The sequence below is a fragment of the Schistocerca cancellata genome, chromosome 6 (genome assembly GCF_023864275.1).
Source record: "Schistocerca cancellata isolate TAMUIC-IGC-003103 chromosome 6, iqSchCanc2.1, whole genome shotgun sequence".
Classification (NCBI taxonomy): domain Eukaryota; kingdom Metazoa; phylum Arthropoda; class Insecta; order Orthoptera; family Acrididae; genus Schistocerca; species Schistocerca cancellata.
Window position 1 is genome coordinate 479,822,016 of NC_064631.1, and position 13,157 is coordinate 479,835,172.

Below are 13,157 nucleotides of genomic sequence, written 5' to 3' on the forward strand. Positions count from 1 at the left end.
GAAACGCCCTCCATCCGCCAGCCCGACTCACCTCACAGCTCAGCGCCCGTCTGCGTCTCCATCCGAGGCATTTAGAAAGCGTGGAAGGAAGTTCGGGCCGCAGCGTCCCATCGACTACGAGGTCACTGCAGTCGGAGCACAAGATCGGACTGGAGACAGATGGGGTTGAAAATCGTCGACGTTCTCTCTGAACACACTATCCCGGAATTTCCTTCAAGCCTCGTTTACACGGAAACTAACAAAAGCGAAAGAGCATTATCTCTCATTTGAACGGTAGGTAAGAGCCAGCGGATAGCTTTTGGTCGTATTCGGTTCGCATCGAGAGTGCTCGCTGGTTTTTAGCTTGATGTCGGATTTTCAGGGAACCGTTAAAAGAAATTACCATACCCTCCGCTTTGGTGATCACTGCACAGAAGGCATTCGTTAACTGTTCTTCATTTGGCTATTACGTTTATTACAGGCATGAGCTTCATGGTACTGGAGTGGTCAGAAGCGAATACAATGCTGCTTATAGAACAATACTGACGCCATACGCCATACAGCTGAAAGATCAGCAGCACAAATTTTCGAACAAAAAGAAATGAAAGTACGTACATGTATGTGTCTATTATAATCACTAATGTGAAACTGAAATTACACGAAAGACCTGATCATTTTCCTGGCCTACGTTTAGAGTAGCTGTAAGTATCACTGCTATTTGAGGAGTCGAATAGATAAAAACTGTACTATTGTTGTTATGCAATCTCCCCAGGAATCAGCTATATAGTTGGCGATGTGAAGCAGTCTATCTGACGTTATCTCGCGTGATACGAAATTTCATTATATCTTCGGGGGCTTCGCATATGTCAGCGCACAGATCAGGAACTTTCTGTGCAGCTACTGCATTGCCAAGCGATTACTAACGTAAGTATCTTCGTCTGATATGGACCAGACTTTTATATTGCTGGTCGATAATTAGAGATCTCCTCTTAAATTTCCTCGTCAGTTTCAATTAGAAGCCAGTGAAAATCATTAGCCGACATAGGTACAAGGTTTCACAATAATACGATCACCCAGAAATTAATGTACCATATTGTTTTTCTTCATATTTATTTGATCTCCCAGAAATTAATGTACCATATTGTTTTTCTTCACATCTATTTACTGAACACAATTAATTGTCCCCACAAGAAAGACATGTTTCTTCTACACTCCTTATTTTTCCCAATACTGCCCTTCACGTTCTGTGGCCTTCTTCCAGCGAGACACAAGGGCGAGTACGACGCCCTGTCGGTACCACTCCTTTCTCTGGTCACAAAGCCATTTCTTCAGAGCGCGAATAACGTCTTCATCACATCAAATTGTCTTCCACGAGTGGCATCCTTCAATATCACAAACGAGTAGAAATTTGAGGGAGGTAGGTTAGATCTGTAGGGTGGATGGGGTAACACTGTACAACCCTGTTTAGTAATGTGTTCCGATGTCCTCTAACTTGTGTGACGCCGAGCATGATCATGTTGAATCAACTAATCACCAGGGTTGTTACAGCGCTGAAGTCGTTGAGAGCGCTTCTTGAGTTTGGTTGATGTGTTCACATATGCTTCAAGATTAATGGTGCTGCCTCCTGGCATCACGAATGAGCACAACAGCCAGCTGCATCATGTCAGTTGTGGCAACCTTGGATGGCTTTCCCGAACGCTGCATATCATGGAGCTCTGCCGAACTGCGTTCTGTAATCCTCTTTGTCCAGCGATTACCCGACCTTCCGTCGACTTCAGATGCTCCCTAATGTGCACACAAACGTTTGTGAATGTTCTCAATAGTTTCTTTCTCCGCACTGAGAAATTCAATAATGACACGCGGCTTGTACGTCAATTACAGACGCCATTTTGAAACGTTGCTGCAGCTACGCTATCTGTCGGGGAAATGGAAACTCTCGCGTGGACTCCGGAATTTCAAATAATGCACACCATACGTTTCGATTCGTACCACTGCTGTTGGCTGAGAAAAAAAATGTGATGCATTACTTTCTGGGTGACCTTCGTACTAAGGAGGGATGGAACTATAATATAGTGCAGTAAACCGATATTTTTACGCAACGATTAATTTACATCATTTCACGATGTACGGAGCTTCGCATTCGTCCAAATGATTCTACACTGAAGCGGCTAAGAGACTGGTATAGGCATGAGTAATCAAATACAGATATATGTAAACAGGCAGAATATGGCACTGCAGTCGTCAAAGCCTATATAAGACAGCAAGTGTCTGGCGCAGTTGTTAGATCGGTTACTGCAGCTACAATGGCAGGTTATCAATATTAGAGTCAACGTGGTGTTACAGTCGGCGCACGAGCTATGGGACACAGCATCTCAGAGGTAACGATGAAGTGGGGATCTTCTCGTACGACCATTCACGAGCGTACCATGATATCAGGAAACCGGTAAAACATCAAATCTCCGACATCGCTGCGGCCGGAAGAAGATCCAGCAAGAACGGGACCAACAACGACTGAAGAGAATCGTTCAGCGTGACAGAAGTGCAACCCTTCGGCAAATTGCTTCAGATTTCAATGCGGGGCCATCAATAAGTGTTAACGTGCGAGCCATTCAACGAAACATCATCGATTTGGGCTTTCGGAGCTGAACGCCCGCTCGTGTACCCTCCATGTACGACACAAAGCTTCATGCCTCACCTGGGCTCGTCAGAAACGACATTGGACTGCTGATCACTGGGAACGTGTTGCCTGGTTGGACGAGTTTCGTTTCAAATTGTGTTGAGCAGATAGACGTGTACGGGTATGGAGAAAACCTCATGAATCCATGGGCCCTGCATGTCAGCAGGGGACTGTTCAGGATGAGGGAGGCTCTGTGATGGTATGGGGATTGTGTAGTTGGAGTGATATGGGACCCCTGGCACGTCTAGATACGACTCTGACAGGTGACACGTACGTAAGCATCCCACCTGATTACATGCATCCACCCCTGTCCATTGCGCAATTCCTGCAGGAAAAACACCCCATACTTCCAAAATTGCTGCAGAGTGGCTCTAGGAACACTCTTTTGAGCTTAAACGCTTCCGCTGCCCATCAAACTCCTCAGATATGAATGTTATTGAGCATATCTGGGAAGCCTCGCAACGTGCTGTTCGGAAGAGATCTCCACCCCTTCGTACTGTAACGGATTTATGGACAGCCCTGCGGAGCTCATGGGGTCAGTTCCCTCCAGCACTACTTCAGACGTCGATTCCAATCCACGTCATGTTGTGGCACTTCTGCGTGCTGGCAGGGGCTCAACATGATATGAGACAAGTGTACCAGTGTCTTTGGCCCTTCAGTGTATATATTTACAGTGAAAAGGTTCTGTTCTCATTATGACCGTGTCGGAATATTTTAAATTTCATATGTGTGCCACTTCATGATGGTCTTAAGGAGAGTAGAGCTCTATTCTTCTGTCTTAAACTTCACATTACATACATGACGTTTTTTAAGTTAGAGCAAGGTGTTGATTATGCCCACATATGTTTGATTCCTTTGAGTACTAAAGTTTACCAGTTGCCATTGTTTTAGCCTCTAGAGGCTGATTTTCGTCCTAATGCTACATTCATACTTTCCACCATTTTTTGAGGAACGCGAAATATTTGTATTTGTGGGCATACACTGACTAACTATAAAATGAGATGGCACTGGATGTGGTGTTAATAGCTAATTGATCCTCTTCGACCATTCAAATCTGCTGTTAAAAATCGAATCATGGTCACTACGAGGTATCTGAATCGTTTTGGAGAGATGCTGATCTCACCCATAGTAGCGCGTCCAACGCTCCGTATGGTTCTATAGACATGAGGTGAAATTCGTTCATCAAACGTTCGTGGTCGTTCTGAGTGGCGGTTTAAGAGCGTGGAAACAATTCATTGCCGTATTGAAGATCCACCGTAGACACTGTTGACTAAGGTAACCAGAATTACTTAATAAACTCTGTCTTGCTATGACCAACGCATCTTTCGCTCACTATAATCGCACGTCCAAATACGGTTAAATCGAGACTATGCCTGACAGTAAGAGACTTCTGAGATATCTGTCAACAGCTGCTCAATACGCAGTATCTAGCCGTAATTTTGGGCGTTACCCTCTTCACCACTATAAATAGGACAATCCATCCCGCTATTTTTGGTCACTCACTTTATATGTTGTATAGCAATTGCCGAATACCAATACTTCTATGGAGCTACTGCAAGATAACCTCGCATTAATCAATCACACTGAAAATGCAACGTTTCATTATTTCTAGTCAGTGGGTCGACGACTAAGCCTTTAGAGATGGTGAACAAGCTCGAATTAGGAGGAAAGATGGGAAAGGAAATCGATACTGTTCTTTTCGAAGGAGCCTTCTCCGTATATGCCTTAAACGATTTAGAGAAGCGTTGGAAAATGAAAATCAGGATTCCTAACAGGTTTTAAATCGTCATCCTCCAGAATGCGATACCAGTGTTCTCACCACAGCTCCACCTCCCTCGGTGGCAGTTTTGTAGTCGTAATCTGTGAAAGCAATTCCTGGAATAACTATAAACCAAGAAGATATTCCACCTCCCTTAAGCTTCTACAACATTTTGGTCGGACTAAGGCCTTTAGATCGTCACATTCGACAAACGTACATGGCCACTATAAATGATACATTCGTTTTCAGAGTTCCATATTTTCAAAAATATTCTATGTTCAAATACGACTGATTCATGAACAGAACCGTAAAGTCACTGATTTATCAAATTTCCCAGCAGTTGTCGTACTGAGGGCAGTGCCTTCACAAAATGGTGACAAAGCAAGAAAAGAGTTTTTGTGTGTTGGAATATGACGGATGTTTATCTGTTACAACAGTGCAGCGTGTATTCAGAAGGAATTAAAGAAAAACACTATGAAAACATAGCTTTGTGTTTTGGTACCGACAGGTTAGGGACACTGGTTACTTCTGTGAACATAAAACCACTGGCCAACCGTGCTAGATGCAGCCGTGCAGAGGATGTGGAAATGCTTCGTATGCAGTCCAAAAACATCAACAGTCTCCACAAGCCACGAACTTGTAATATCGTAACAAACAATGTTGAAGATTTTGCGACGTCGGTTACATTTCAAACTGCAGCCTCTGCAGCTCGTGCAACAACTCAGACTGAAAGACTGTGGCCGACGCGTTCAGGTTTGCAGGAAGCGCTTGATGCACTAAGATTTCGCATCCAAGCTGATTTTCATCAACGAAGCATCCTTTGTTTATCTTCAAAGATTAATCGCCACAGTGTGGGAGTGTAGGGCACTGAAAATCCTCGTGAAATTGCGCGGTTGAACAAAATTTGCATAAAGTTAATGATTTCTGTGCAGTGTCACAAATTATTTCTACAGCTGACAGATGATTCCGAGAAATTCATCTTCCAACAAGATGGAGCTCCCACTCATTGGAGCATCGATGTTCGTCGCTACCTAAAAGGCGAACTTCCACATCTCTAGATTGGACGTAGTGGTGAGGGTGTTGCGGCTCTGTTCCCTCCGCCCATCGGGCAGCCTAACCCAGAGCCTTGTGACTTTTTCGTTTGGGAATACGTTAAAGACCGTGTTTACGTAGCCGGCCGGTGTGGCCGTGCGGTTCTAAGCGCGTCAGTTTGGAACCGCGTGACCGCTACGGTCGCAGGTTCGAATGCTGGCTCGGGCATGGATGTGTGTGATGTCCTTAGGTTAGTTAGGTTTAAGTCGTTCTAAGTTCTAGGGGACTGATGACCTCAGTAGTAAGTCCCATAGTGCTCAGAGACCCGTGTTTACGTACCTCCACTACCAAGAGCACTGGAACAGCTAAAAAAAAAGCATCAACGCTGCAGCGATGATCCATTGAGAGGATGTTGCTACATAACGTGTGAAACCAACGCTACTACCCATTGGACCTGTGTTGTGTGACGAAAGGGGCACTCATGGAACATTTCTAGGGTGCAAAATGCAGACTTGGTGAGATTACGGTTCTATTCATGCATAAATCATATTTTCACAGGTAAAATATAGGAGAATTTAGAACTTTTAAAACGAATGATTTATTTATAGTGGCCCTGAATAGTCCAGAAACTGGAGAGTAAAAGTTGCTTATCGATCACCGTTGGCCCTTTAGGTTGTCTTAAACTGATGAGAGATTTACAATGTATTATTGTGAATTCGTCGCATATCATGGAGACAGGAGAAAGTAGACAATAACTTTCGACATCAGTTCACAGCGTATCGGTTCCAAAAATTCCGCCCCGACGGTCGGCACGGTAGCTCAGCGTGTTTGGACGGAGGGCTGCGTACTCTCTGCAATAAAAAAAAACTGAGTCAAGGAATCAACGATCAAGTTGAACGGATGTCTTGTGACGTCCCCACAGACCAACCACAACGAACTATAGCTGAGTGGTGAGATTGACGAATTGCCGTCCTACGGGCCCGGATTCGATTTCCGGCTGCGTCGGAGATTTTCTGTGCTCAGGGACTGGGTGTTGTATTGTTTTCATCATCATTTAATCCCCATCCGGCGAGCAGGTCGCCCAATGTGGCGTCAAATGTAACAAGACCTGCACAAAGGCGGCCGGACCTGCTCCGTAAGGGACCTCCCGGCCAAACGCTCATTTCCATTTTTTCCAGTTCCAAAAAGCGCATCCATTGGGCGAATCACTGGCATCAGTTAGTTACATGATGACATGATAGGGATAATACATTAGCATTTTAATCTGTGAGATTGACACGCAGTGTAATGATTTTATAATACGCTCTGTTCCCCTTGTCAGCCAAACTCAGATAATGAAAATTTATTCATGGTATTCAGGGTGGCTATTTCTGCACCGAGCATAACCGCTGTTTAACTATTAGGGAGATGGGAAGGAGGTAATAATGGGGTGGCGAGGGGATATCCTGGAATGTAGCCCAAAAACTAACTTCTAAGTCAGCCTCAAGAGGCGGCAGGGATGCGAATGGCCGATGTGTCAACGATTCACCACTGCTGACGGACATGCGGTTAGTACGCAGTTCTACCTGCCGGTAGCATACGGAGCCTTCTCTCCTTCAGTTAGTTCCTTACTTATATTGGCAAGGCGTGCTGGTCATCGCTCCTGTCTTGCCACCAAGGATAACTCCGGGGTAGTGCTGATAATTCGCGCAGTGACCCCGTACGTAACGCAGGAACATTAAACCATTTACCTACGAAGGCTGTAGAAGATGTTTAGTCAGAAGGGAGATTAGTTAGTAGTAGACATAGAGGGTCATCGTATTAAGTAGTGGCTGTTCGCGAGAAGTTCAAAACGTATCAGGTCACTATGTCACTGAAGTCTAAAACGAACGTAGTACCACAGATTAGATAGATGACAATACATGAATGATTAGTATAATGTCAAGTCCCCATGAGCTGCAGTTGTCGAGTGTATAAATTTTGGAATATGGATCAATCAGGGCCGGTAAGTGCTCCTTTCTCCTATATCTTTACTTCAGAATAAGGTTTAAGAGATTGTAATAACGTATAATTCTTGTATATACTGATATTGTTTTCACTGAGGGAGCAACGCAAAATTTCGGTAAAGCTGGCCATTCTTACCTCGATTTGTAAAACATGGACGTAACTTAACATAGACCACTTGCCCGCGAAGGCAAAGGTCCCGGGTTCGAGTCTTGGTCCAGCACACATTTTTAATCTACCAGGAAGTTTCATATCAGCTCACATTGCACTGCAGAGTGAAAATTTTATTCTTAAAATTAACATACTGTTTCTACAAAATAAGTAAAGCGAATGACAACAGTAACTAAGGGCTTTTACAACTTGCTTGAAATAGTCAATCACAGTTTAAATGTGGGTCTCGTATATTTTTGGTATGACTGTATGCGTGAGGCCGAAGGCGGGAAGTATGGCGGACGAATGGAACAATGTTCTGTTCATTAATCTTCAGTTTCCAATCGTAATGAAGTATGTAAATGCCTCAGCACCTGTCGCTGCTCGTAACAATTAGATCTGAACCAATGCTACACACAAATGAACGAAAACACTTGGATAGCTCCGTTAAATGAACAGAGCTATGTGATACTGCAGATCGTTGCTTGAGAAGATGACGATCATTGCTGATCAACCACATCCCGGGCGTTGTCCGACGGGTGACATGCCAGGCAAACATCCATGAAAGGGAAGCAATGATATCAATTGTTCTTACACGAAGGACTGAGCGTTCTACGCCAACTGTGGGGTTGCAGAAATATGTCTTGAGGATTTGTCTAAACGAGTGATTAGGATCGCGTGGACAAGATAAATATGGGGAGCAGTTAAATGAAAACCGAACCCCAGCCACAATTTGACCATGACACGGCTCCATTCAAAAGTGTTCACCACTCGCATTAAAACATTAACCCCTCTGAAAGACAAACCGATCAATTCCTGTTTCGTAGAACGCGGTCAACTGCTGACGGATGGACACTGCGACCGAAAGTATCTAGCGCATTAAAAATTGCTACTCTTAATATCTGGAATACAGATTACTCAGGCTCACAACCTTGCAAATAATTTACATATTAATATAGGTACTTCAGATCGTGGAGTTACCAGAACAATCGGACGCTTTTACAAACATAATATAGCAAAAAGGTGCATGAGCCCTCTGAGAAATATTTTGAGTGAATGGTCTTCGAGACAATCGTTTGCAGAAAAAAATGGCCTAAGGTCCTTCCCTGCACATATGGAATCAACATACTAAAACCACCCAAGAAAGATTTTTTTATATATAAACTTTAGGAGGACATGAATTTTAGAAGTTAAAACAAAACTTATTCATACTGCTGCTCGTGGATGATAGGATATAATCAGTAGCATGTCCCATCGAATAGCATATAATTAGATAGCCTACTTTTCTACTAGTGCGTGAAGGGCAAACTTCGGCTGATTGAACCGGCTTCAATGTCACATTGTCGTATATGCGAATTACTTTCTGTTGTATTAGAGGAGGTAAGCTTCTTTGCCATGATCACTAATAATTACCTTTATTCTCGATAACTGGTTTCTGTAATCAATGTTGCAATCTTCAGACCTGAAAAGCGTTTATGTAGAGTGACTGTATACAAAGTTGTAAAATACAGTATGAAGTGTAATATAAAAGAAAAAAAAGCAGAATAACAATATACCTCGACGTACAGGTTATTGAATGTATCTTAAAATAGAAAACTGTTTCTCATGGATTGGCAGGTACGTAACAGATTAGAAGACTGATGCACGAGCGTCTCAAAATTAAGACAACTATATACACAGTTACTCAACGCAGACACCTGTCTTATTTTAGTGACAAGGGAGTACATCAGTGCTGCCAGGATGCCGCTGCTATCGATAACATTATAAATTGGCCCCATTTAGTTTTTTCATTATCCGTATCACTTATTAAACAGATGGTGTTGTACGTGCCTAAATATGCCACCAGTTTATTCGCTAGTGATCGTATTATAGTGCTTTACTCTCAAACCCCTTGCAGTGTTAAGAGAGAATATACTGACGTATGAATATAGGTCGTCACCACGACTTAATTTTTATGATATTTTCTTCTTGCGCTGACAAGAGTTCACATTTTTAAAGTAAGTTAGCAAACATTGATTACATATACATGAGTGGAGTAATTCAAGTTATATACGTTAACACTGGCGTTTTCAGGACTGGAATAATCGAAGTTACACAGGTTAAAACTTTCTTTCGAGACTGTAATAAAAATATTATTTGAAAGACAACATGGAATAATCCGTTTCGCTTTGCACAATTTTACTATCTCAGAGAATCTTGATGGTGAGAGCTATTACAAAACATTTCATGATCCTAAGTTAATGCATCCTGAGAAGCAGCTTTTCCAGGTGATTTTCCCTCATCTGCGTTAAGTCCATAAAATATAAAAAACTTCTGTTCACTGCACCTCTGGTCTGTGTGGATTGAAGACGAAATGTGCTAACAAACTTTTGAACTATGCACGGACATGTTGCATAGATATATGGATGTAATGAGTCTCCAAACTCATAGATATTATGCAAATGCGTCGTTACTAATTCTTCAATTCATTGCGATTCAACGAGATAATGACAGGCTTTTCTCTCCGGATTAGAAAATTATTTAAATTAACTCTTGTCAAATAGTAATATCCCTGCCGACGGCGAGTATCATTCGCAGCTCAGAGGAACTACAACTCGTGCTTGACGATGGTTACTAGGGGAGTACACGAGGACAGAGTCGTTTGCAGAAATGGGGCCAGCCAGACAGCTGCGATTGAATCTAGGTGAGAGAGGCGATCAATAAGTAATGCAACGCACTTTTATACTGAAAACAAGTCTGTTTTATTCAGAATTCCGATACACCATATTATCCCCAATCTGTTGGCTAAAAAAAAATGGCTCTGAGCACTATGGGACGTAACATCTATGGTCATCAGTCCCCTAGAACTCAGAACTACTTAAACCTAACTAACCTAAGGACAGCACACAACACCCAGTCATCACGAGGCAGAGAAAATCCGTGACCCCGCCGGGAATCGAACCCGGGAACCCGGGCGTGGGAACCGCACGACCACGAGCGGCGGACGTGTTGGCTACAGAATCCTATTTTTCTACATAACGTCCACTCGATGCGACGGCCTTACGTACCTTACTCAGAAGGGCTGTATGCCCACATGGTACCACGCTACTGGTCGACGTCGTAGCGAACGTCTTGCTACATCAATAGCCTCCCCTTCATCCATGTACTGTTCCCCGAGGACAGCATCCTTCATTGGGCCAATCAGTAAGAAATCGGTAGCTACAATATCCGGGCTGTAGGATGGTTGAGGAAGAACAGTCCAGTGACGTTTTGTAAGCTCCTCTCGGGTGCACAGACTTCTATGAGGCCTTGCCTTTTCATGGATAAGTTTGCATTTTTGTGGTGACGAACACGCTGAAGTCATTACTTCAACGACACCTTACACTCCAGAGTTGATCGTTGCACGACGGAAGACATCGAATGGAATAAGCCCTTCAAAGTCCCAGAAGACATTAGACATGACTTTAACGGCTGAAGGTGTGGCTTCGAACTTTTTCTTCGGAGAAGAAGTGTGTGGCGCCACTCCATGGATTAATTTTTGTTTCCGGTTCGAAGTGATAGACCCATTTTTAATCACCTGTGACGATGTCCGACAAAAAACTGTCACGATCAGCCTCGTAACAGGTATGGAATTCCACAAAGACGGTCCTTTGTTCCTCTTTATTGTCTTCTGCTAGGCGGTGAGGAACCCATGGGGCACACGCCTTTGAGCATCCCAACTGTTGGATGAGAGTGTCAGCACGATCAACAGAGACGTCGAGCTTTGCTGCGAGCTTTTTGGTTGTGATTTATCATTCACTTTTGTATCCCGTCTGGAAGGCGGCGCGTGGGTAGGAACGGGAAAAGGTAACACAAGTCGGTACTGCAAGAAAGTAGTTTACTGGTGCAAAAACAAGGTGATAAACGATTACATAATTATGTACGTAGGTGCAATGCTGAAGCGAAGTGTCCTGCCTGGCTGCACCTGATCAAGTGGGGAGAATCTATGGCGATGCTCGTAGAGCTCTCCAGCGCCGGCTTGAGGGTGCTGTCATCGGTGTCGATGTCGTAGTGCCAACTTAACTGGTACCTAAGCCGTGGCATCGTAGCTATTCACCTCGAATTAAAGCGTCAGTACGTCCCAACACTGCAAGAGTCATAGTTGTCTGCGTGCGACTAATACGCGGGAGATCGGACAGATTTGCGCTACGTTGTTATAACGATGACAGGCGCCTCGCCCAACGACTTACCGTGCTTTTGTTCACTGTCAGATCTCCATAGTCATTCTGCAAGCCCCTCTGAACAGCTGAGATGCTCTGGTTTCCCGCTAAAAGAAACTCAATAAACGCTGTCTGCTTGGAAGGCATCTCCGTTACAGGCACCATTTTGAAGTCTAAGTATAGCGCTGCCTTCTATCAAAACTTCATGATCTATAGTAGCTGAAGCCGGAATACTCCACGATGTCCTACAACAAATTCCACATTTTTTCAAGCCAAATTGGCCGAGAAAAAAAGTGTTTGCATTACTTACAGAACGCCCCTCGCAAGAGCTACTATAGATCAGGCCATTCTGCTTACTGGATTTTAACCTTGCACTTTGCCTGAACTACCTTGTTTTTGTTATTGGCTCCCTTCAGTGCTCTGCTCACGGCGATTTTTGCTCTATTTAGAAATTACCGGTTCGCACCTGAAGCAGGCAGAAACGTGGCGAAGAAGTCTTACCTAAATAATGCTTCCGGTGAAACTTTTGTACCCAGTGCCAGTGTTATGGATCGAAAGTTTCTGGAACTTTGTCCGCAACATTTACCACTGGAACAGGAGTCATACCTGTAACGACGGCAGGAACAGCGTGAACAGCATGTTGCTCTCCTGCAGGTCCTCTCCCAGGAGCAATAACTTCGTTCGGTAGTTACGGCTACATTGCCATCTTCGTTTGCTGCCTTCGATGACTCTTCAGAGAGCTGAAAAGTCCGCCTCCGACGTTCTGAACTGAGCCGTTTTCATTATACCATTTATGGCAGGCAGCAAAGTGCGTTGCTCTTCTCTTCTAATAGTAGTTAATACAAAATGGTGCAGATATTGCAATCACCCTTGGACCCTAGTGCTTTGACTTTCAATTATCTCCTGATCTGTTGGCCGAGTACTAAAGCCATGAGACGCACCGTTTGGCAGCCAGGCTGCAATTTAGTCAGTTTCATAAATAACATGGATAATTTTACGCAACATGAGCTCCTACTTGCAGGGTCTCGCACGTAAATGTAATTTCACGTTTCAGGATTATAAAGTATCATGTGCAGAAGCACTGATTCTGGGTATGATGGTGTGGCTTGCCCCCTGCAGGGGGTCACAGAAAAAGTTTTGGGCCAAGTTCGATCATAGTCCGGGGGGAAATGCTTAAAAGTGCCAAATGTTTTGGAGTTCCTTCTGAATGTCAGCATGCTTTCACAAATGAAATTCAAGTGCAAAAATAATTCGTCGGCTTCGCGAGCAGCAGGTAACTGATATTCCGACACATCCTTTTTGTTCTGTCTGTAGTTCTTACCTGACTTCTCGGGCGTCCTGATCGTCAGTGATCCATGAGAGTCTTAAATACGCCGATCAGTGTCCTCCGCCTTTAGCG